Here is a 26918-nt window from a genome sequence, read left to right as displayed (position 1 = left end):
TGGCAAATTTTACGTTACATATATTTATTAAGAAAAGATAAATACAAAACAGTGTAGAGTCAAATTCTCAGCTGTGCACAGCACATTCTCCAACCTCTAAAGAGAAACTTGCGTGGAAAGCCTGTGTTCTTTCAAATCCTGGCAGTAGAAGAGTAAATTGCTAAACACCTGCCAGTTGGGCAAAAAACAAAAGGCCCAGGTGTTGCCTTAGGTTTTTGTTTTCCCTCTAGGTAGGAAAAGAAGGGGCCCAAGCATTCCCAAAGGTGAATTTCAGGTGGACCTAAAATGCTAAAAGTTTGTGTTGTTCTCTTCTACAAAAAGCTAAATTAGGTACTAGGGCTGGGGCAAAGCATTAGATAAACTGGAAAAAAAGAAAAGAAAAACTCCTAAAAACAAAGAAAAAAAAAGAAGAAGAAAGAAAAGAAAAACCCATTTCAGATGTTGCGAGAGCCTCCTATCCCCCATTCTAGGCATTTCTTGGCAGCTGTAATGTTAACTCTCAAATGCCAATTGCACTGTTGAAGGTTTGAGTAAACTTGGAATGGAAAATTTAAAAAACTTGAAAGAGAATTTTTAAAAGCTGGCTTTGTGTCTTATGGCTACTGCATCTAGATACATGATAAAAAACATATTCTATGCTTGTAATTTCATAAACATTGGAGGAATCATCCTGATCAGGAAAGCTGCCAAAAGCAAACAAAACCCAGGATGGTATACAACTGCCTTGCTTGTTGCAGCTGGTGAGGGAATTGAAATGCAAGTTTTTGAGTATTAAAAGGAAAATAATTTCCATAACTGGCAATTTTTAGTATGATTTTCACCTATGGGAGCCTCTGAAAAAGGGGAGACAATATGAAAAGACAGGCACTCTCTAATTGGGGATACACTTTTAGAATTTTAAATATTAGTTTTTAGTTCCTAATGAGCTCTTGTAAGATCAGATGCCTGCGCCTTAGAGGCTGATAATTTTCTGGCCTCTGAGCATATTTTTGAGTGGGTCCATTTGGACTCAGCAAATAACAAGCCAAACAGGGCTTAGGAAAGCCTTGCCCGTCACTGGGACCAGCAACACCGCTTTCCCACTCTGCAGGGCTTTGGCTTTGCTACAGCGGAACAAAAGCTGTTGGCTTTTTGTGGGGAATCCTAACTCACAGATCCTAATTGCCTGGACCTGATTCTGAGATGAAACCTTACACTATCTGCTGCTGGCTCTTTCAGCCTCAGCACAAACTGTGCTGGACAAAAAACTCTATAAGCACAATAAACAGAACTCAGACTCTGGTATCACTGCAGATTAGGACATGCCTGCATGGGATCCCAAACTAAGAAAACATCATGGATGCTGGCTGGACTGTGTGCATCACACACAAATGCCCACAAGAAAGGGCTTGTTCTCTTATGGGACCATCTGCAATCAGGCTTCTGATCAGCCTCATATGTCTGACCCAAAAACTAATTGCATTCCTAAACTTGTGATTTCTGCCCCAAACAAGTTTGGGGTGAACACATCACAGGGACTCTGAACTCCCTGCCCACTCCTGGCAGATTGGACTCTTGACCCCCTTTGGGGGTCTTGCTGCTGTCTGTTGATTTTATTTGGCTTCCTGGATTACTTGCAGCTTGCAACAACAGCCTTCCTTATGTTTCTCCTGGTGTACGCACTTCAGTAAAGCAAGTTGATCTGTGTAAACCCATTTTGAATTTTTTTTTTTTTTGAGATGGAGTCTCCCTCTGTTGCCCAGGCTGGATCGCAGTGGCGCCATCTCTGCTCACTGCAAACTCCGCCTCCCGGGTTCACGCCATTCTCCTGCCTCAGCCTCCCAAGTAGCTGGTACTACATGTAGGTGCCCGCCACCACGCCCGGCTAATTTTTTGTATTTTTAGTAGAGACGGGGTTTCACCATATTAGCCAGAATGGTCTCGATCTCGTGACCTCGTGATCCGCCTTGGCCTCCCAAAGTGCTGGGATTACAGGCGTGAGCTACCGCACCCGGCCTTGAATTTTTTTTTAAATTCAAGATTTCGTCCTAATTTCTGAACATGGCATGTCTTTTTACTTAAATTGCATAATCATGTTTTCCTGCGACAATGTTTTTATTCCTCTTCCAGACAATCCTTCCTGACGACATGTCTGAATGAAAGCCAGGTATGATTTCAAAAATGTAAAGTTATGATTGCTGAAAAGGACACACTGATTTTGCAATAATGACAGAAAAAACAAAATCCTAGTATCTGGAAGGTCCAGGAAGGGGGAAGGCATTCATGATCTCTGTTGTTCAAGGCCGTTCCTGAAAGCTCTCTCCTCCTCCGGAAGAAAACTCCCCTGTGCTGCCTTTCCTAGCTGCGGAGAATGTTTTGAATTCAGACTGATGGCCGAGGCAAGATCATGGGGCAAGGCAGACTATTGTCAAAAAAAAAAACAAAAAACACAAAAAAAACAAAACCAGTGTCAGAAGTTAAAGCAGCAAAGGCAAATTTTGTTCAGAAACTATCTCAGTTGGGGAAAATAGACATCAGTACAGAACTGTGCTCTATTCCAAATAGAAGAAGCACAAGTAGGAATTTATGGCCAAGGGACAGGGGTCACTGGACACAAAATTACTAACAGGAAGCATCAGGGATAAGGAGGGTTCTGGTTAAACTAACTTAATAGATTCTCTCTCTCTCTCATTTTGGCTGGAGCAAAACTTTACTGTTCAGAGGCTCTGCTGGGCCACGTGTCCTCAGGATACCAGGCTGCTCTGGCCTCCTCTAAGGCATTCAATAATATTAGTAATTAAATAGCAAAGCTCATCCCCTAACTGTAATGTACAATAGAGGTCCCATTGTGACATTCCTGAGGAGTCTGGTCCCATGAGGTCAGGAACGCAAGAGGCAGAGGGGGCCCCCTGATGCAGAGGGGGTTAAGGCCACAAACGAAAAGGAGAAGGGATAGGGTTTGGGGGCAGCTGGGCTGGCCCAGGAACCTGGCTGGAGGCATGCAAGCTCCCTTCCCCTTCCCCCCGCACCCCCCAACTCTGTGGGTCTGGAGGAACCCGGGGGAGACCCTAGACATGGGGATGCCCGAGGGTTTGCAGTCTGGCTGTGTGTCCATCCTACCCAGTGCTCAGGTCCTCGAGTGTTCTGGACCAGTCAGGGGGTTCCCAGGTGCATCTAGTAGCCCCTCCCATGCTAGGGCAGGGCTTTCCTTCATTGGAGGAGGAGCTGGGAAGGGCTTGACAGCGGGCCGGGCAGCCCATTGGTCTTAAGGCCAGAGTCCCCAGGTTGGCCACGTTTGCCATACAAGAGAATGAGGGATGAAGAGGAGGAACTAGAGGATCTGTAGGCCGAGTCAGGAGCTAGAGGGTCTGGGGCTGGAGCCCGCTTAGGGGCTGGTCCAGTGGAGGTCCCGCTAGCAACAGCCTTATGGGTCCCGGCATTGGCCAGAAACTCCTTGTCCAGGCGTCAGAGCAGCTGCTCTGGTGTGTGCGGAAGACGCTGGCGGGTGTGGTGCTAAACTCTAAACTGGGTTTGGACTGGGAAAGCCAGGGTGCTTCAGGGCGGTGGGCACCGAGAGCCCAGGAGTGCTCTTGCCCGAGCCCCGCTGCCCCTGCCCTGTGGCTCCCACGAGTGCTGCCCATCTCCATCCTTGCGCCCAACCTGCTCCTGCGCCCACGGGGCAGGGCTGAGGGCCGCAGCTGGGCTCCCCTCCTCTCTCTTCTGAAGCTCCCCGGGGCTGACCCGGATCCAGCCGGTACCGGGACTGGCTGCGCGGGGCAGGGGGCCGTCTCGGAGAGGCCAGGTGGTGGTGGTCAGCCCCCGTCTGGATCGCTTCCTCCGGGCCTAGTGCCTCATCCTCGCTGCGGGCACCAAGGGGGCGGCTCTGGGCTGAGAAAGCTGAGGAGTCACTGTCCTCGGAGTAGCAGCGGGGATGCGGCGGGCAGCTGATCCCAGAGCCTGGGAGCCTCGGCCCCTGCTTTATGCTGTGTAAGCGAATAGGGGTCACCTAGGGCCCGGAGCGCCGGCGCTCTCTCGAGGGGACCAGACTACCAGGGCAAGGGCTAGGGGTGGGCGACACCCTCTGTGGGGATAGGGTGCGGACCCTCGACGGGGGCGGGCGGTGGGTGGTGGAGGAGCGGCGGCGCGGGTCCTGAAGGTCCAGGTAGCGCTCCAGCGGGTCGCCACACCCACGCGCGCCGTCACGCGCCTCCCCCGCACCAGCACAGAGACCAATAGGCCGGAGTCTCCCAAGCGGAACTTCCCCTCCGAGGCCTTTATCTTGGGGAGCTGAGCGGGTGCAGAGGCCCAGTGTCTCCCTCGCCAGCTCGCAGAGCACTTCGGGCTCGCCCAGATCCGTGCGCCACCGGCCGATGAAGGTGGCCGCACTGTCGCGGGCCACGAAGAAGCCCAGCGCCAGCCACCCTGTGGGCCTGGAAGGTCACACTTCGGGATGCGCGGACAGCCTCATGGGTTCCCATAGAAGGGCCAGCCGAGCCACTGTGGGCGGGGGTACAAACCAGGATCGCTGTGAGGACCCGGCAGGCGCTCAGTGCAGACTAAGCCACAGAGCACTGCACCGGCCTGTCACTCAGGCCAAATGTCTGGTTTACCTGCTGGCGCTGAGAAACCTCAGTGCCTCAGTTTCCCCATCTGAGAAATGGGTACAGTAAATTACCTGCTTGGTAGGATTCAATGGGATAATTTTTAATAAGCAACTTAGCGTTCATAAATACTGGCTACACAGCCTTTTTTTTTTTTCTTGGGGAGGGAAATAGGGGCTGGCTGGGGCCTCCCTCACAGGCAGGGAAGTGCCCACTGTGAAGGGCTGGGACCTGGAGAGATGAAGACAATGGCTGGGACCCCCAGTGGATAGGAAGGGAACCCAGGTCCCAACCTCAGTGTGGGTGACCTCCATGGTTCAGGGCTGTGCCCAGCCCACCTCCTGCGGGAAGGTCCGGGCTTCTCCCTTGATCCCCCTTCCCTAAGGGCTGAGCCATCAAAAAACGACGTAGCAGCAGTAATGGTATCAGTAACAGCAATGCAGTGGCTAGGGCTGAGTGCATGGTGATATCTCCATTTTACAGATGAGGAAACTGAGGCGCGGAAAGGGTAAGAGCTCGCTGGAGGTCTCAGAGCTGTGGGTGGAGCCAGGGCGTCCAGGCTGCGCCGCGCGGCCTATCTCGGCGATCCAGCAGCCAAGCCGCGAAAGCCAGAACCCCCTCAGCCAAGAAGCTCCCCAGAACCCCAGGCCGTCGTTTGTGGGTCAGAACTGATGGCCCAGGCCCAGAGGGGGTGCAAGGCCGCTCAAGGTCACACAGCTCCAGGGAACAGAGGCTGCTAACACTGCTGTCTGGCCCCGGGCAGGGAGTACTGGGGGTCTCCCCGCTTTCCTGGCTCATCCACCGGCCGCGAGAAGCATCGCCCCTGCAGAGGCAGGAGCCAGGCCTAGCCCGCAGCAGGGAGGCGCCTGCAAGCCACAGCTGGATCTGCCGGGCCGCTGCGGCCTCCTAATGGCGGGCCGGGATGATAACGATATTGAGGGTAGGGGCTGAGGAATTTGATCAGGTATCAAGGATGATCAGAGACCTTGGTAGTGGTGGGAATTTTGCCTAATTTGACTCAACAGAGTCTTGAATAAGCAGGCTAAGGTCAGAGCCCCAGGTTGGTACCTTAAGGGCTTAGAGGGGCCTGACTAGCGTGAGCTTAGCACCCTTGCAGGCTTGACATCAGGGAGTCCTGTCATCAGGGCTGACTCCATACTGAACTGCTGGGGAACTCTGAGACCCACAAAGGAACTATGAGAAACACTTTCTTCACCAGCAGCCGTGCTCTTAACAGTATACAACACATTATACAAGGCCTCAAAAGGGCCACTGTAACTCCAAACTCTGGTTAGTGAAATTGTGTCATTTAGATAAAAAGAACAAGAAGAGGGCCATCATGTTTAAACATGTAACCAGCTGGAGTCCCTGGAGAGAGGGGACTTTCAATTTGCTTAGAAGCAGAGGCTCCCATTCTCACCTTGTCCGAACTTAAAGCGAGAGCAAGCAAAAAGATGGAGAGCAGTACCAAGAAACTCAAAGGCAAATACCTCCACCAAGACAGGAGTTCTTTAGCATGAAGACTTGTGGCTCCAGGTTCCAGCAGGCGCCCAGATCTCAAAGCGCAACCAGCTTTTAGTGAGTATCTCACAGATGTCGAAGAGACCACCAGAGCCACGGAGGATGAAGTCACATGGCTTCCCTAGTAATAAAAAGGAGGAATTAGCCGGTCAGGCCAATAAGTGTTTACTCAGGAAAGTGGGTTGCAACCTGGGTACCAATGAGAAACTGTACCACCCAAGAGAGCAAGGGCTCACATCGATAGAAACTTATTTAGATTACATAAATTGTTTGCCAGATTATTTCATAAACAAAGAATTCTTTAATTGTTAGCAGAAGAGTCCTTTTGCATCAGTGGGTCAGGAAAAACCTATTCACAGTTTGTAAAGACAAGGACCAGAGTTTGGAGTTACAGTGGCCCCTTGGAGGCTCATTTGACCTTTTCAAACATATATATATATATTTTTAAAGATAACATCTCAGAAATAAAAAGGTTTGCACTTCTCAGAATGTATGGGAAGCATACTTTAATTAGCATTCAGAAGGGATACACATAAAAAAGACCATGAAATCTAAAAGAGTTTTCCCAAGACACGGTTTCTAAATTAGTAAAAGAAAACAAGCATTTAAATAAAAATCTTCAGGAGGCTGGGCACGCATTCCTGTAGTCCCAGCAACTCAGGAGACTGAGGTGGGGGGATCACTGAGCCTAGGAGTTCAAGTCTAGCCTGGGCTAAATATAGTAAGACCCTGTCACAAAAAATAATAATCAAATCTTCAGGAGAATGTTCATGCTCAGCTTTATCATATGCCCCGCCAGCAGAACTCCAACATTCCTATTCCCTCCCCTTTACAGCCACCTAAAACAGCTGAACCAAAACTTAGACTAGCAATCCCTACGATGACCTTCCCTACCCCTGTCCCAATTCCTATATACCCCTTCCAATACTCCCCAAATAAAAAAGAGAATTTACTGGTGGCGTCTTACACTCTGGTCCAGTTCTGAGTTGCCTGTGATACGACAGCCAAATAATTTGCCAAGGTGACTGAGGACCTCCCAGATTTGCCGAGGAATTCTTGACAGTCTGTACAAGTTATGTCCTAGAGTTTTCAATTTCTATCAGCTGATACATTTGCTGGTGAGACCAGGAGGAGGGAGACATTGGGCAAAAATTGGCAGGATGGGAAAATCCTTCTGATGATTGATTGATTGATTACTTTAGATATGGAGACTCACTATGTTGCTCAGGCTGGTTTTGAACTCCTGAGTTCAATGATCCTCCCACCTCAGTCCCCTGAGTAGCTGGGACTATAGGCACACACCACTCACATTTGGCCTCTTAGGATGATTTAAATCAAGATTTGCTCCAAGATATAGAAAAAGCCAAAGAATTCATTGACACATTAATTATTCTCATGGCTTTTCCAAAGCCAGTAGATTGGAATAAAATTTTGGCTTGTGCTCAAAGAGAAGGCAGACTAGTTCATGGTTATTCCAACAAACTAGAAAGTAATATTTAAATAAAATTCTGGTCTCTCAAAAGAACAGACTGATGCCACTTAAGTAGCACTTAACTCCATGTTTGTCAATGGTCTCAATGAAGATTTAACCGTATTAGTTAAGAGAGCACAGAAAATTAACAAAGATATTCAGGACCTGAACTCAGCTTTGGATCAAGTGGACCTGATAGATATTTACAGAACTCTTCACCCAGAAACAACAGAATATACATTATTCTCATTGCCACATGGCATTTACTCTAAAATTGACCACATAATCAGGAGTAAAACACTCCTCAGCAAATGTGAAAGGAATGAAATCATAACAAACATTCTCTCAGACCACAGTGCAATCAAATTAGAATTCAAGATTAAGAAATTTACTCAAAATCACACAACTACCTGGAAATTGAACAACCCGCTCCTGAATGACTCTTGTTGATTAATGGAATTAAGGCAGAAATCAAGAAGTTCTTTAAAACTATTGAGAAATAAGATACAATGTACCAGAATCTCTGGGATGCAGCTAAAGCAGTGTCAAGGGGAAATTTATACACTAAATGCCCACATCAAAAAGCTAGAAAGATCTCAAGCTAACAACCTAACATCACAACAAAAAGAACTAGAGAAGCAAGAGCAAACAAACCCCAAAGCTAGCAAAAGACAAGAAATAACCAAGATCCAAGCTGAACTGAAGGAGATAGAGACACACAAAAAAAATCCTTCAAAAAAATCAATGAATCCAGGAGTTGGATTTTTAAAAGAAATTAATAAAATAGACCACTAGCTAGACTAATGAAGAAATGAAAGAAGATTCAAATAAATATAATCAGAAATGATAAGAAGAATATCATCACTGACCCCATGGAAATACAACCATCAGAGAATCCTATAAACATCTCTATGTGCATAAACTAGAAAATCTAGAAGAAATGGATAAATTCCTGGACACATACACCCTCCCAAGTCTGAACTAGGAAGAAATTGAATCCCTGAATAAACCAATAATGAGTTCTAAAATTGAGGCAGTAATAAATAGCCTACCAATCAAAAAAAGCCCAGGACCAGATGGAGTCACAGTTGAATTCTACCAGAGGTACAAAAAAAGCTGGTATCATTTCTCCTGAAACTATTCCAAATAGTTGAAAAGGAGGGATTCCTCCCTAATGCATTCCATGAGGCCAGCATCATCCTGATACCAAAACTTAGCAGAGATACAACAGAAAAAGAAAACTTCAGGTCAGTATCTTCAATGAACATTGGTGCAATAATCCTCAATAAATATTGGCAAATATTAGGGTTAGGGTTAGGGTTAGGGCCAAATCCAGAAGCACATCAAAAACCTTATCCACCACAGTAAAGTTGGCCTCATCCCCAGGATGCGAGAGTGGTTCAACATACACAAATCCATAAATGTGATTCATCACATAAACAGAACTAAAGACAAAAACCACATGATTATCTCAATAGATGCAGAAAAGGCCTTTGAAAAAATTCAACATCCCTTCATGTTAAAAACTTTCAGTGAACTAGGTACTGAAAGAACATACTTCAAAATAATAAGAGCCATATATGACAAACCCACAGCCAATATCATACTGAATGGGCAAAAGCTGGAAGCATTACCCTTGAAAACTGGCACAAAACAAGGATACTCTCTCTCACCACTCCTATTCAACATAGTATTGGAAGTTCTGGTCAGGGCAATCAGGCAAGAGAAAGAAATAAAGGTATTCGAATAGGAAGAGAGGAAGTAAAACTATCTTTCCTTGCAGATGATATGATCCTATATCTAGAAAACCCCAATTGTCTCAGCCCAAAAGCTTCTTAAGCTGATAAGCAACTTCAGCAAAGTCTCAGGATATAAAATCAATGTGCAAAAGTCACAATTATTTCTGTACACCAAAAACAGGCAAGCAGAGAGCCAAATCATGAATAAACTCCCATTCACAATTGTCACAAAAAGAATAAAATACCTAGGAAGACAGCTAACAGGGGAAGAGAAGGACCTCTTCAAGGAGAAGTACAAACCACTGCTCCAGGAAACCAGAAATGACAAAAAGAAATGGAAAAAAAATCCATGCTCCTGAATAGGAAGAATCAATATCTTGAAAATGGTTATACTGCCCAAAGCAATGTATAGATTCAATACTATTCCCATTAAACTACCATTGCAATTCTTCATAGGATTATAAAAAAAACTATTTTAAAATTCATATGGAACCAAAAAAAGGGCCCCAATAGCCAAGACAATCCTAAGCAAAAAGAACAAAGCTGAAGGCATCATGCTACCTGACTTCAAACTATACTACAAGGCTACAGTAACCAAAACAGCATGGTACTGGTGTAAGAACAGACACATAGACCAATGGAATGGAATAGAGAGCACAGAAAGAAGACTGCGCACCTACAACCATCTGATCTTTGACAAACCTGACCAAAACAAGCAATGGGAAAAGGATTCCTTATTTAATAAATAGAGCTAGGAGAACTGGCTAGTCATATGCAGAAAATTGAAACTGGACCTCTTCCTTACAAAATCAACTCAAGATGGATTAAAGACTTAAATGTAAAACTCAAAACTATAAAACCCTGGAAGAAAAATCTAGGCAATACCATTCAGGACATTTTGTGACAAAGATGCAAAAAGCAATTGCAAAATTAGCCGGGCGTGGTAGCGGGCGCCTGTAGTCCCAGCTACTCGGGAGGCTGAGGCAGGAGAATGGCGTGAACCCGGGAGGCGGAGCTTGCAGTGAGCCGAGATCGCGCCACTGCACTCCAGCCTGGGCGACAGAGCGAGACTCCATCTCAAAAAAAAAAAAAAAAAAAAAAAGCAATTGCAACAGAACCAAAAATTGACAAATGGGATCTAATTAAACTAAAGAGCCTCTGCACAGCAAAAGAAACTATCATCAGAGTGAACAGACAACCTGCAGAATGGGAGAAATTTTTTGCAATCTATCCATCTGTAGTGAACCTCCTCATGGGTCACCCTTTGTACTGAATCCCTGAGTTCATCCTTTTCTTTCCCCAATGCAATTAGAAGCAATTAGCAAGTTTTATTCTATTCATTAGTTTGACAAAAATATTATAACATATTAAATATATGGTCACCCAGTAGCTTGTCTTTTATGAGCTTTTGATTAAGAGTATCTAATGGTGACATTGTGTGTGTCTCTATTGCCAGATCATGCCAGTGTTCTCTTCACTAATGGAAATAGAGTAATTGATGTCTTTAAATCTAATCAGATTAGAGAACCAATTCCAGAAACCTCAGAGCCAATCCAGAAAATTTATTCTTAAGATTTTGTTCCTGTAGAGCTATTCTTGGTAGCAAACTTTGGATTAGCATTGTTGAGCGAAATAGAACCATTATTTTGTGTGTGTATATGTTCCAGTCTTGAATCTGAAGGTAGTCTGGAGGCAGAACTCCTTTCTCCTCGGGGGGACCTCAATCTTTTCTCTTTAGGCTTCCCACTGATTGGATGATGCCCGCCCATACTATGGAGGGTGGAATGTAATGGACTTTACTCAAAGCCTCAAACTATGTTTATCACATCTAAAAAATACCTTCCCCACAACATCTAGGCTGGTGTTTGCTGAAGCAACTGGGCATGTGTTAGTCAGGGTTCTCTAGAAAAGCACAATAGGGTATGTGTGTATGTATGTGTGTTTGTGTGTCTGTGATTTCTGTATATGTGTGTGTACATGTATATTTACTTGATATTTGTTTAATTTTTGGTTACTTATCTATTATCTATTTACTTATTTGGAGTTGGCTCATGCAATTATGGAAACTGGAGAGTCCCAAGATCTGCAGAGTGAGTTGGCAGGCTGGAGACCTAGAAGACCTGATGGTGTAGTTCCAGTCTGAGTCTTAAGGCCCAAGAACCAGAAGAGCCAATGGTATAGTTCCAGTCTACAGGCCAGCAGCCTCAATATCCTAAGAGCCAATGTTTCAGTTTGAGTCCAAAGGCAGGAAATAAAGAAAGCCACTGCCCTTCTTTGAAGGTCATTAGATAGCAGAAATCTTCCCTTACTTGGGGGCGGGTCAGCCTTCTGGTTCTCCTCAGGCCTCTCACTGATTGGATGGGGCCCACCAACATCAGGAAGGGCAATCTGCTTTACTCAGTCAACCGATATAAATGTTTATCTCACCCAAAAACACCCTTGCAGAAACACCCAGAATAGCGTTTGACCAAACAACTGGCCACATTGTGGCCCAGTTAAGGTGACATATAAAATTAACCAACACAGGGCACTATAGTTCACTCTAGTTGACAGATGTTACTATGACACTTGTTAAATCTCCAAGCAACATTGTGGATTTGTCTATTTTTTCTTTTCGTTCTCTGTTTTTGTATCGTGTATTTTGAAGTTCTCTTATTAGATATAAACATCTTTATGATGATTGTGTTTCCTGGAGAAATTAACCTGTATTAAGATTGTGATATATCACCTTTCATCTCTTGAAATAACCAGTTGTTAATGCCCACTGTCCCCACTTCAGTATGAATACAATTTTTGATATGATTAAGTGTAAGATTACCACCTAAAAACTCATTTTCTAGTTGCCCCCTGTGTTTTGTTTGTTTTTCATTTGGGCTTCTGTTTCACTTTTCTTGCCATCTTTTGGATTAATCAAATATTTTTTAGTATTCCATTTTTATTATTTTATTGGATATTTATTATATTTCATTGCATTTTTTTTAGTGGCTATGCTAGGGATTACAATATGTATCCACAGTTTATCGCAATCTATTTAGAGTTAAAATTGGACCACTTCACATTAAGAGACTTTCAACAATAGAATTCCACTTATTTACTGTCCTTTTTGTCATTGTTGTGATATATTTTATAGCTACATATTAATAAACCCCATATGATGGATATAATCCTGTCATTTGTGCCTTAAACTTTCAAAAAAGCTAAGAAAAATGTAGTCTTAAAAAAATCTATCCATATATTCACCATTTCTAATGCTCTTCATTCATTTCTATGTATCCAAGTTGCTGTGTGATATGATTTCTCTTCAGATTGAAAAACTATCTCAGTTTTTTTGTTTTTAGTGCAAATCTGCTGGCAATGAAATATCTTAGTTTTTATTTATTTAAATGTTTTTATTTCATCCTAACTTTTGAGATATAATTTCTTTGATAGAGAATTCTGGGTTTATACTTTGAAAAAATTTCATCATTTGAAGACATCATTCCCTCATAGCCGGGCATCCACTGTTTCTGATGAGAAGCCTGCTGTCATTTGTATGGTGTTCTCCATGGTGTAACTTGCCTTTTTATTCCTTCTTTCAGTATTTAAGGTTTTCTTTTTCTTTCTGGTTTTCAAAAGTTTTTCTATGTTCTGCCTAGATATGGTTTTCCTCATATTTACTTTCTTTGGGTTTTATTGAGCTTCTTGGGTCTATAAGGTGGTATTTCCCACTGTATTTTGAGAATCTTTAGCCATTATTTTTTTAAAGATTTTGCCATTAGTCCTTCCCCTGTGTCTCATTACACAGAGGTTTCATAATTTATGAAATTAGTGCTTCTGAGGCTCTGTTCACATTTGTCCAATCTATTCTTTTCTCCAATTTTCAGTTTGGATACTTTCTATGGATTTATCTTCAAGTTCATAAATAAGCCATTCAGTAATGTTTCATTCCAAATACTCAGCTTTAAAGTTCAAGGATTTCCTTTTTTTTTTTTTTTTTTTTTTTGAGACGGAGTCTCGCTCTGTCGTCCAGGCTGGAGTACAGTGGCGCGATCTCGGCTCACTGCAAGCTCCGCCTCCCGGGTTCACACCATTCTCCTGCCTCAGCCTCCTGAGTAGCTGTGACTACAGGCGCCCGCTACCGCACCCGGCTAATTTTTTGTATTTTTAGTAGAGATGGGGTTTCACTGTGTTAGCTAGGATGGTCTTGATCTCTGGACCTCATGATCTGTCCGCCTCGGCCTCCCAAAGTGCTGGGATTACAGGCATGAGCGACCGCGCCCAGGCAAGGATTTCCTTTTTTAAAAAAACAGTTTTTAGTTTACTGAAATTTCCCATCTGCTCACTCCTTATGATAATATTTAAGTCCATAAACTCAAAATAGCTCCTTCAAAATCTGTCTGCTAATTCCAAGATCTGTATCCTCGCAGGTATTTTTATGGGTACTTCTTCCCAGGATTTTGGATTCCATTGTCCAGGTTCCCAGGTCTACTGGTTCATGACCGTGTGCTGGACAGTGGGGATGCGATGTTATGTGGTTTCTGGATTGTGTTTTTATTCATCTCTAGGACCTTGAGTTTTGTTCAGGCAGTCAGTTGAGTTACTGGAAACCCTTTTTGTCTGGCTTTGTTCATACTTTGATAGGCTGGGTTTATGATGGCATTGAGCTTAATCTTAGGGCATGGTCCTTTTGCTAAGATGTAGTCTTCACTCTTCTATAGTTTCATTGAAATGCCAAGGTGTTCCTTAAGATCTCTCCTCTCTGAGTAGCCAGAAGTGCTCACATACCTCTCAGCCCAAGCAGATGACCTCTGCTAGGCTCAGGAAGCCTCAGCCTGTGTAATTAGACTTGCTCTTGCTCACTATTACATGTTGAAAACTGTGGTATAATAAAAAAAAAAAAATCTGCTCTTTCTCCCCAGTTCTTGACACCGTGCTCCTAAACTCTTGGAATATCCCGAGTGACAGGAGCGTCTTATGTCATTCACAACAAACCCCTTTTCATCACACCTGAGCTTATGGTAACGGGGTGACTTAGGGTGAACCCCAAGACAGCCTCAGCATGGGACTAGTTAGTAGAAAGACCAAGTTGTTAGAGAGTTGGAACTTTCTGCCCTAATATCCAACCTCCAGGGAAGGGATAAGGGGTGCTAAAGATTGAACTCTCTATAAATGCTCAAACAATGATATTCAGAGAGCTTCTGGGATGACAGACACCCTGAGCTGCTGAGAGGGTGGCATGCCTGGGAGGCATGGAAGCTCCACAGAACCCCCCATACCTTGCCCTGTGCATCTCTTCCATCTGGCTGTTCCTGAGTTGTATCTTTTAGAATAAACCAGTAAGCCTTAAGTAAAGTGTTTTCCTGAGTTCTGTGAACCATTCCAGCAAGTTATCACACCTGAAAGGGTGCAGTGCTTTGGGAATCCCTTGACTTTGTAGCCACGCTGGATAGAAATGTGGGTTACCTGGGGACTCAATACTTGCAACTGGCTTCTGAAGTGAGGGGGCGCTTGTGGGACTGAGTTTGTTTCCTGTGGAGTCTGACGCTGACTCTGGGAGCTTAGTGTCAGAAGTGAACTGAGTCACTGGACAGGTGTTTGGTGTCTGGAGAGTTGGATAATTGGTTGGTGTGAGAAAACCCCCCACACATTTGGTGTCCAAAGTGTTGTGAGTAAAAACAGCACAAATTCCAAACAAGCTTTTGCCACACCTCTCCTTCCCACATACTGGAGATTCCATTTCTTAATCCTGACCCAGATTCAAGTTCCTTCAGCAGCTCAGCAAGACCATTGCTCCATTTGAACTTAATCTCGTTGTGCCACAGCAGGAAAGTGTCCACAAAGCAAAGAGACAGAGGATAGAGGGACTGAAATCATGCATTTCTCTTCCCTCAAGGATCACTGTCCCCAAACACCTGCTGTGTGCAATGCTTGAAAACAATTGTGTCGTATATTGTCGATTTTGATAGTTGTTTTTGAGTGCAAGTAGCTTGGTATGATACTGTCATCAGCAGAGTGGTAGTCACAGGTATTGAGCCTTTTAGAATCACTGTGGCTGTTGTGCAAACAGTGGACTGAAAGAATTAAGATTAGAAGCAGTTAAGAGGCTTCTGAAATAAGTCCTGAGGTTGCTGGAATAAGATGATGGCCTCAGGGATAAAGAGAAGAAAGGAAAAATGTTAGGTACCTAAGAGGCAAAAATGGAAAAGAATCAGTTTTTGTTTTGGGGGGTTAGGAGAAGAAAGAGGTAAAGGATTCCTTCTACAGCTCCTGTGTGAGCACCCTGAGTTGGTGCTATCCAGTGAAACAGGTCAAGTTGATACTCATATTCATACTTGCTTCTTACAAAAAATATTATATTTAAAAATGAGTAACAAGTTTCATTAAGCAAAGATTAAATGTTGTTAAATCATACCCTGAGTTTACTCAGTGTCTACGTGTCAGACATTACACTCTATGTTTTTACAGACACATACACTTCTGTGAAAAGACTATAGGATGCACACACTGCTATGCAGAGCACAAACACACACGAGTGTAATTCTACAACACAATGAACGGACATTTTCAGAGACAGAAATCTATCTAAATTACCTTCTCAATGATCATTCTCAAAGGTGCACATCTGTTAGCTCCGACAGGAGGGTGTCCTGTCAGGGTCCTTTTCCCTGAGTTGAGAGTGAAGAGTATCTGTCATGAAGGGAGAAGTCACAGTCAGCTGGAATAAGGAGGCCGTCAGCAAGACAGGCTGTCAGGCTCTCCTGGGTTTTCTCTGGAAGACTTCAGCCCACACCTCCCCTCCTGGACACTGAGTGGGAATAACGAGAATCAGAGGCCACCCCGAACAACAGAGCTCCAAGTGGAGCTCGGGGGTCAACTCAGAGTCCTGCTCTTTCTCCCCCTCATTTGACCCCAAAAAGCAGCAGAGTACAGTGCAGTGGCTATGTAGATATTCACGAGCATTTTTTTGGCAGGAGTCTCTTTTGAGTAGTGTTTTTTTTTTTTTAACAATTTTGGGACATTTAAGTTAGCAATGACATCAAGAATCTGATGGAAACCATAAGCTCTCACCACAGCAACATGCGCAAACTCAGTGGCTCATGGACTCTCTGCAGGTCACTGATGGTTCTTAGGTTAGGAAGGGGCTGGAGTCATCTCAGAATATTTATTTGCTGGTTACCTGATCCTAGCATCTGTAAGTGTGCTCAAGCGAGCGGATAGGCATGGATCTGGAATGCAGAGGAGCCCAGGCATGAAGCAGCAGCACAGGCAGCAACTTGCTCTGACAACACCCCCTGACTTCTCTGACTGGGTGGGTTACACAACCCAGCAGGCTGTCATCCTGACCATCAGGTCAGAAATGATTGGTGATAAAGTTAGTCACTCAGTCAGTTAAGTGGGCAGGCAGTGAAGTCTGCTTCATAGACTACTTATTAAGTTTAGTTCCAGTGTCAGGCAAGCAGCTGAGATTCAACATCATTCATTTAAACATTTTCGTTTATCTTGAGATATTTTTAAAGTTTCCTTTTCATGTTCTCTTTGACCCACTGGTAGCTCAAGAGTGTATTATTTAGTTTCCATCTATTTGTGAATTTTCCTGTTTTCTAACCATTATTGGTTTCTAATTTTCTTCCATTGCAGTAGGAAAAGATACTCGGTATGATTTTCAACCTTTTTTTTTTTTTTGAGACGGACTCTTACTCTGTTGTCCAGGCTAGAGTGCAGTGGCACAATGTTGGCTCACTGCAACCTCTGCCTCCCAGGTTCAAGCGATTCTCCTGCCTCAGCCTCCCAAGGAGCTGGGACTACAGGCGCACGCCACCATGCCCAGCTAATTTTTGCATTTTTTAGTAGAGACGGGGTTTCACCATATTAGCCAGGCTGGACTCGAACTCCTGACCTTGTGATCCACCTGCCTCAGCCTCCCAAAGTGCTGGGATTATGGGCATGAGCCACCGCGCCCGGCCGATTTTCAACTTTTTAAAATTGGTTAAGATTTGTGACCTAATGTGATCCTAGGAAAGTTTTGTGGGCATTTGGGAAGAATGTGTATTCTGCTACTATGTGGGAAGTTCTGTATGTGTCTGTTGGATCCATTCAGAATATAGCATTGATCAAGTCAGTTGTTTCTGTATTGCTCTTCTGCCTGGATATTCTATTATTACAAGTGGAGAATTGAAGTCTCCTACTATTATGGTATTGCACTCAATTTCTCCCTTTGGATCTGTCAATATATGCTTTATATATCTGTATATTTGGGTGCTAGTCACATAATTTGCAGTTTTTCAAATGGATTTTTGACTTTTCATCAGCTTGGAAGAGCTTTTTTTTATCATACATATGAACTGTGAATAAATTTTCTTAGTTGATTTGGGTTGTTTTAGTCCCTCAAAGGTATCTAATATTTTATAGCAAAATCCTTTCCCCTTTCTTTTATAGTTTCTGTATTTTTGTTTTCATGTAAAAGTTGTCACAATCTCTACAATGCACATAGGTTTTCCTTTTTTATTGTCTGTTTCACCAACTAAAATGTGTTCTTCATGTGGAAAAGGACACAACCTATCTTGTTCATCATTGTATCACCAGTTCCTAGAACAGGCCTCAAGTATGGCAACAACTTAACAAGTATATTGCGAGTACATAAATGAGATTATTTTTATTTCTGTAAAACCCCTTGTGTATGCACTTGACTGACTCAAGTAAAATGGTCTGAACTGGAGAAAGGAACTTTTCCCCTCACAGTATGTCATAGGGCCTTCAACTTGCACTGTTAGTGCAACAAGATCTCCATCATTGCCAAAGTATGTCAAAACTCAGACATTCATCAATAGCTCCAATAAGACAAAGTTGTCATATGGGTTAGCCTCTGATTTTTCTTTTTCAGATGGAGTCTCTCAAGCTGGAGTGCAGCGGCGTGATCTTGGCTTACTGCAACCTCTGCCTCCCGGGTTCAAGTGATTCTTCCAGCTCAGCCTCCCAAGTAGCTGGGATTACAGGTACCTGTAATCATGCCTAGCTAATTTCTGTAATTTTAGTAGAGACAGGGTTTCACCATGTTGGCCAGGCTGGTCTTGAACTCTTGACTTCAAGTAATCCACCAGCCTCAGTCTCCCAAAGTGCTGGGATTACAGGCATGAGCCACTGCGCCTGGCCAATTTTTCTACTAAGTTCTAAATTAGACATTGCCTGTATATCACCTGAACATCACCCCAAGACTCTTTCTCTGTGAGATGGTAAGCCCCATCTGGTAATTTTCCACCTGACCAAAATGGTTCCTGCTGGTGTAATAGATTCTGACATGAATTTATTCCCTGTCTACAGCTAGATGCACCTCACATGAGCACTTTTCCATCAGGGGCCAACTGGAACTTTTTCCTGGGAATTTAGAATATTGTATCATTAAAAAAATGAAGTAAAGCTGGGAAATAACAACAGCCAATATCTAGCTCTAGTTTTAACCCAAATTATTTTGTCACCCTCCTACATTATAGCTGCTCTGTTCTTCCTCTGACTTTTGTGAGTCAACAAAGTCATCTTTTACCCAAATTAATTCAAGGTGGGTTTATGACATTAGAATTTAAAATCCTGAAGTATTACAAAAAGAGACTAAAAATTCAAATTTTCTCCCCCAATCCATTCTTTTAAAAACCAGGAGTCCCTGTACCCAAATTCTGAGACTCAATTCTCCAACTCACCCATAGCAACCACCATCATCTTCTCTTCTCTAGATTTACATGCGTGCATGCATTTGTGCAAAATGGAAGGGCTGTTTACATAGCAGAGGGTCAGGGAACCAAAATAATGTTATGTTGATGAACCAACAATATTTCTATTTTAGCTTAACACTTGAGACACAGTACCAAATGAAGTTAAATTTTCATCACTAAACTTGCTGTGATCTTTATCTCTTCCGTTCCTAGTGTACTTGCTGAAATATGACTTCATTTATGACATTTCCAACTCATCAACCGTGTCAGCTGGGGACAGAGTTAAAATAACTTTTAAAAACTGAACTTCAGACAAATGTGCTTGGCTCTGGGAAATCTTAGAAAGTTTTAGCATATTAAGCAGAAGCCTGCGTTGCTTTTTTTCTTACATGCTTGATAGTATGAATATTTATCTGGAATTTTATTTTGTGCTGGTTATTATATGAAGTGTGTACTGTCCTCATCAAAGAGTGCTTTATACAGAAATAATTCAGGTCAAAACATCCTCTTTCTTATATGAGTCTTCTTCAAGGGCCAAGTTAATAAAATTAATAGACTGAACCTTGTAACTCTTAAACATTTACATTTAAATTAGTGACATAAGATTGTATACATTAAAAAAGTCTATTCATTAGGATGTCAGGTAAATCCTAAAATGTAGAACACATACTTTAGGCAAAGAAAGTAATTTTTGTTTCCTCAAATTTAAGTATATAGGTTTCTTAATTTTCTTTTTAAAAAATAAATTTTTAATTTTCAAATAGGTTTACATTTACAGCAGAGTTGCAAATAGAATACACAGAGTTCTCCTCCACATCATACCCAATTTTCCCCATTTTAATGTCTTACATTACTATGTTACATTTGTCACAATTAATGAATTAATATTGATATATTATTAAGTTTATACTTTATTTCTATTTCCTTGGTTTTTACTTAATGTCCTTTTCTGCTCCAGGATTCCATATCAGGATACCAAAGGACACCAAGTCCTTAGGTTCTTCCCGGCTGTGATCATTTCTCAGGACTACATTGTTTTTGATGACCTTGATGGTTTTAGGGGGTACTAGTCAGGTGTTTTTGGAAACTGTTTCTCAGCTGAGGTTTGTCTGATGTAGTAGGATTATTAGTTTTGGGAGGGAAGATGTCGAGGTAAAATGCCATTCTCATCCTGTCATATGATATGCACTTTCGACTTGACTGATCACTGCTCACAGTGGCCTTGATCACCTGGCTGAGACAGTGTTTGTTAGGTTTCTCCAATGCAAAGTTACTCTTTTTCCTCCTTTGCTATACTGATTTCTTGGTAGGATGTCATTATGTGAAGCCCACAGTTTAGAAGTGGGGAGTTACGCTCTGCTTCCTGGAGTCCCTGATCTCCTTTTGAAATGATTTTTCATGCTGAACACAGAGTAATTAAAGTAAGAAAAATATGGATATTGAATGACTAGTGCAAGAAGTCCATTATAACATCTGACATGAAAAATTATCTATCTACTTGTCTATTAAATGATTATATCTATGTATACAAACATTAAATACTAAGCTATGCAATATTGTCTTTACTGAAGGTAAAGGTCATTAGATTATATTTCATGCAGTGAACTGAGAAATATCTCATTTTTCAGACCTAAATCCCATCATTTCTTCAGAATACCAACTCTTTATAGAATGTTGTTTTGGAAAAAGTTTATATTGGTGAAAGTTTACTTTGACATATCTATGGGATAAGACGACTTTCTCTACTTCATAGATTTTGAATTCAGGATAAGACTTTCTCTACCAATGAGCAAAAGTGGACCAAAAAATGGGGTAACATGAGGAAATCAAATCTGAGATGGTCCACAACTGATCCCTTTTCTTCACCGTACTTAGGTAAATGCTGTGGCACGAGTTGCTCACATTAAATACAACGAAGCAAATCATAAGCAGCAGCGCAGTTGTGATGGTTCCGGTCTCATGGGAGGCTATAGAGGAACAGCTGTTGTTGTGAAGATGTGGATTATTTTTCTGGTGTCTGTGAAGGAAAATCACAAAGTAGCCACTGGCTCAACTCATGAGAACCAGAAAAATTAAGTCCTGGAATGTGGTAACACTCGTATGAGAGACAGCAATTGCGTTACCCATGTGTGGTGTAGCTAAACACATTTTTATGGAGAGATTCTTGGTGACACTGCCATATTTGATAGTGTCAACAAATGGCACAAGCTTGATGTAGATGAGACTGTTGATGACCCAGAGTGTAAGAAGAAGCACAGTGGTGTTTTGAGCATTTTGTCTTTCCAGCCACGTCCACCTGGATTTGCTGGGGCTCCCACGGAGGGCCTGCACCATGCTTAGGAGGTATGTCGTACATAGGGGAAGTCCCCAAGATACTCTATATAAAAATTCAAATTCCCTACATCCAGTATAATTCAAAAGATTTTTAGTGTTGAAAGATTTTACTGCCAATGGAATAACTTTGCAGAGAAGTGTCATCGTATTAGCAACAGACAAGTGAAGGAAAAGCAAGCCCATGGGCTTCTTCTGCTGGGGACATATCAAAAAGGTGTAAATAGGCATCAGGAGTAGCAGTAAGTTCCTCCAAATCCCAATGTCAATATGAGAGAGGAAAAAAATTTCCATAATTGTATTGCTGGAAAGCATGGTGTTACAGGCTCTCAGAATGATACAAATATTATATTTCAGCCTGAAAAGACTGAAAATCATCAAATTAAAATGCAAATTAAAAGCAGAACACAAAAGGATACATGTCCCGGGAGAAAGGATTTCATCTCTTATGTAGTTCCTTTAAAAGGGAATACGAAAGGAATAGAACTATATTAAATATCATGTTGGAAAATTCCATGGTAACCAATTATCCCTTTCAATGTTCACAGGTAATTTTGGGATATGATGTAGGCCAATAGGAAATAATGAGTATTTCCATAGCAAATAAGCCTTCATTTATGACACACATTTATTTTGGCAGTAATAATTAGTCTCTCTCCAGAACCCAGAATAAAATGAGAAAAATCAAGTGGGTTTTGATCTGCAGTGCCATTTATATTTGGTAAGATTTCTCATTATGTTAGTCAGTCTGAAACAAATTACAGTGGAGTGTGGCAGGAACATGTATTATGAACTAAATAAATACTCACTAATGCACTCATCATCCGGTTGGATGAAAACGTTCAGTGTCTACTCTGATGGAAGCCAAAGATGCTGATCATAATGAAGTCAAAACCATCAGTACCTGATTCACAGTCTTACATTTCCTTAAAAATACCAGGAGGCTGAAACAGAAAAGTGGAAAAGAGAAATTAAAGATAATTTATAGAAGGTTTATAAGTGATAAAAACATGAAAAATAACTTTTTCAGTTATTAAATCAATTCAAATGGAAACAAATAATTTTGCTCATCAATTTGTAAAAGTTTCCAAATTAATCTGCTTCAAAAATGAAAAGGTCCAGTAAGATAATAAATTTTCCTATAATGCTAATGGGGATCAAGTGTTGATATCTTTGGCAAAGCAATTTAAAATACATATTAAAAATTTGAAGACAATTGTACAAAAATAGCCTTCACACATACAAATTACAATCAGAAGCTATAAGGGCAGAGATAACTACATTTACAATAGCAATAAAACATACTTAGGAATAAACTTACCAAGAAATGTACAAAGCCCGTAAGAAGAAAACTGTAGGCCAGGAATTGTGGTGCACGCCTGTAATCCCAATGCTTTGGGAGGCCAAAACAGGAGGATTGCTTGAGCCTGGGAGTTTGAGACTAACCTGGGCAACAAAGTGAGACCCTCGTCTCTACAAAAAATAAAAAAAGTTAGCTGGGCGTGGTGGTGCACACCTGTGGTCCCAGCTACTAGGAAGGCTGAGGCAGGAGGGTTGCTTGAGCCCAGGAAGATGAGGCTGCAGGATGCTGTTTCATGCCATTACACTCCAGCTTGGGCGACAGTGCAAGACCCTGTCTCAAATACAAAAAACAGCAACACACACACCAAAAAAACACTGTAAAACATTTCTAAAAAACATGAAAGTGGCTTGAACAGATGTAGAGACATTTGGATAGAAAGCCTCAATATCATCAGTATGTCAGTTCTCCAGTAATTTAGCATATGAAGTCAATGCAATCCCAATTGAGATAACAACAGTAGGTTTTTTTGGTTGGGTTTTTGGATCTAGACAAGTTGATATTGAAGTTCATATGGAAAAATAATCACAAGAGTAGAAAAATACTATCAAGAGAAACGAGGGGGATTAACATCACCACATATTAAGCCAACTGCAAAGACTATATAATTAAAACAATAATAATGGCCCACGACTAAACAAATAGATGAATGAGATAGAACTAAAATCAAGCACACAAATAAAATCCAAATATTATGGAAAATTAGTAAATCATAAAAAGTTCATATCTCAAATCATTGGGCTAAAAAGGGGATTTTTTAAGTAAATGATGTAGCCATTTATTTTTCCAATGGCATAGCCATTTGAAAAATTCGGATTAGTTTCCCACACTATACACAAGAACAAACACCATAACGATGGGAAATATAAAGAAAGAGTCATGCATGGTCTCTGTTCTGGCTGCTTGAACTCTATCTGGGAGCAGTGCAATCTAGAATTCTCCATTCAACCCCCAAGTGCTCCTCTCCCTTTTGCTCCGGCCCCTGATTTATCCTCTCTGAGCTCTCAAGGTCCTGCCTTGTGTCCTTGTGCATGTGCAGCTTAGTGTACAACCAGGACATCACATGACCTGCATGCAATCCTGGGGATCCTTCCCTGCCCCACTCTTTCCTCTCTGGTGACTTTCCACATAAAATTCAGCCACTTCAAAAGCCCCAACATCTGATAGGTTTCATCATCCCACAAGATCTCTGCTCTATGTTTGGGCTCCATTTCCTGGCTCATGGCTCTGTTCCCTTCACTTAAGAATTATAGTCATTCAGCCTGGCCAACATAGTGAGACTCCGTCTCTACGACAAATTAGCCAAATGTGGTGGCGTGTGCCTGCAGTCCCAGTTACTCAGGAGGCTGAAGTGGAAAGATTGCTTGGGCCCGGGAGGTCAAGGTTACAGTGAGCTGTGATGGAGCCACTGCACTCCAGCCTGGGCCAAAGGGCAAGATTCTGTCTTCAATAAATAAATAAAAGGAAGAAAGAAAATAAATAAATAAAAGGAACTGTAGTCTGTACTGTCTGTTTTTCAAAACCTGGACACAGTTGCTTATTTTCTTCCCCTTTGACAATTGTTGATGGTGAAACAATAAATCTGCTACTTATTCCTCTGAGAGGGCTGGGCCGCCCTCTCTCTTTTTTGTTATTATATTTACAAATTGAAGATATCATGTCACTATTACTGTAGAATTTTCTTTTTTTCTCTTTTTTAATTTTTCATTTTTTAGAACAGGGTTTTGCTGTATCACCCAGACTGGAGTGCACTGGTGCAATCATAGCTCACTGTAACCTCAAGTGATCCTCCCGCCTCCGCCTCCTAAGTAGCTGGGACTACAGGTGTCAGCAACCATATCTGGCTAGATTTTTATTTTTTTGTAGAGAGAGGGTCTCACTATGTTGCCTAAGCTGGTCTTGAACTCCTGGCTCCAGCAATCCTCCCGCCTTGGCTTCCCAAACTGCTGGGATTACAGGGATGAACAATTGTGCCTGGCCTGCCAAGTTTTTCATAATCTAGATTTGACAGACAGTTTCCTCATGGTTTCACTTTACTTGTATCTCCATCCTCTATATTTTGCATGAACTTTTAAGTGTATCTACAAATTTGATATATTTCATTTTTGTCTTATTGAAAATATTTCATATATAGTACTGCGTACTTCCCTTTGCATCAAAACAGAAAGCACAATGTCTGTTTAGTGATATTAAAATTGATTATTGGGTCCAAGTATTATCAGCCTGAGTCATCCGTTATACAGATTCCTCATCAACCTGTTAAATGCTTGGTGTTCATTCATGTTTGTTGCTTAGACATAGTCCTCATTAGAGTTACAAAGTAGTGATTTTCTAATCATAGTGTTTCTCCTCTGTTAATTCGCTGAAATGTTCTGGCACTAGAATATTCATTAGTGAACCTCATTCCTAAGTAGAAGAAACACAATGAACAAATTCAAATGACAACTGGTAAGAGAAGAATGGAAAATCTGCAACTCTTACCAGATACAAAGGGCGAATTTCAATATTTTTGGGTTCTAAAAATGATCAAGATATAAAACAAAAACCCAATAGAAAACAATGTGCAAAGGGTACGAGGTTACAGTTCACAGAAAAAGAAAATAAAATGACTCTTAGAGGAACACATTTTCATACATATGTATAATGAGATAAATGCAAATCAAAACTTCAATTCCATTTCTTTGACAATTAGAATGACTAAGACTAAAATTTTAATTAAAAAATTTATGGCAACATAATAAGACTGATTTCTTAAAAAAAGGTAGCCATTCATTTCTGTTGGTAGAGTTGTTGGGTAAAATGTACTTTCATAACATTTCCTACAAAAGGTACATTTTTCTCTTACCATTTCAGTCAACTGTTTCATATTCACAAATTTATCCTCTAAGTATACTTGCATATGTGTAAAATTTTTATTCAAAAAGTTATTCACTGTAATAAACTTTTCACTGCAATGAATATTCATTCATTTTCTGTAGTAGCAAAAGACTAGGGCAACCCATTAATTATGGATTGAATACACAGAGTATATCAATACATGAAACGATACAATTTCATGTATTGATTGATTGATTGATTGATTGATTTTTATTATTTTTTTTTTGAGACAAAGTCTTACTCTGTTGCCCAGGCTGGAGTGCAGTGGCATGATCTCAGCTCACTGCAACCTCTGCCTCCTGGGTTCAAGCAATTCTCCTGCCTCAGCCTCCCAAGTAGCTGGGATTACAGGCATGTGCCACCACATCCAGCTAATTTTTGTATTTTTAGTAGAGATGGGGTTTCACCATGATAGCCAGGCTGGTCTCGAACTCCTGACCTCAGGTGATTCACCCACCTCAGCCTCCCAAAGTGCCAGGATTACAGGTGTGAGCTACTGCGCCCGGCCAAAAATTTCATGTGTTTAAAAATCAGAAAGCTCTTTATGTAGTTATCTGGAATTACACAAGAGACAGTTAGAAGAAAATATGTGAGAATTACTTGTTAACTAGTGTCAAGGGTAATGTTTCCAAGATAAAAAGTTCATATAAAATAAGAAAAGGGTTGTTAAAAATTGACCTAAAGAACTTTTGCATGATGAAAATAATATAAGTCAAAATGCATATAAATCTGAAAAATATTAGTAACCTGTTCATAGATAATTGGTTAACATCAGGTGTGTGTGTGTGTGTGTGTGTGTGTGTGTGTCTATAAGTTTTTTTTTTATTGATCATTCTTGGGTGTTTCTCTCAGAGGGGGATTTGGCAGGGTCACAGGACAATAGTGGAGGGAAGGTCAGCAGATAAACAAGTGAACAAAGGTCTCTGGTTTTCCTAGGCAGAGGACCCTGCGGCCTTCCGCAGTGTTTGCGTCCCTGGGTACTTGAGATTAGGGAGTGGTGATGACTCTTAACCAGCATGCTGCCTTCAAGCATCTGTTTAACAAAGCACATCTTGCACCGCCCTTAATCCATTCAACCCTGAGTGGACACAGCACATGTTTCAGAGAGCACAGAGTTGGGGGTAAGGTCACAGATCAACAGGATCCCAAGGCAGAAGAATTTTTCTTAGTACAGAACAAAATGAAAAATCTCCCATGTCTACCTCTTTCCACACAGACACGGCAACCATCCAATTTCTCAATCTTTTCCCCACCTTTCCCCCCCGTCTATTCCACAAAACCACCATTGTCATCATGGCCCGTTCTCAATGAGCTGTTGGGTACACCTCCCAGACAGGGTGGTGGCCAGGCAGAGGG

General features: G+C 41.9%; 1 long non-coding RNA gene across 1 annotated transcript; it reads right to left on the bottom strand.

Annotated features, from left to right (window-relative positions):
• Positions 1-6014: 6014 nt before the first annotated feature.
• LOC129398753 (uncharacterized) lies at positions 6015-25665 on the bottom strand. Its single transcript, XR_008626672.1, has 4 exons — positions 22647-25665; positions 22135-22269; positions 15882-21782; positions 6015-6222 (listed from the first exon to the last, which is right to left on the bottom strand). It is a non-coding gene; the product is annotated as an uncharacterized LOC129398753 (long non-coding RNA).
• Positions 25666-26918: the final 1253 nt, after the last annotated feature.

The sequence above is a fragment of the Pan paniscus genome, chromosome 11 (assembly GCF_029289425.2).
Source record: "Pan paniscus chromosome 11, NHGRI_mPanPan1-v2.0_pri, whole genome shotgun sequence".
Classification (NCBI taxonomy): Eukaryota; Metazoa; Chordata; class Mammalia; order Primates; family Hominidae; genus Pan; species Pan paniscus.
This window is presented reverse-complemented; position numbering and strand designations above follow the sequence as displayed.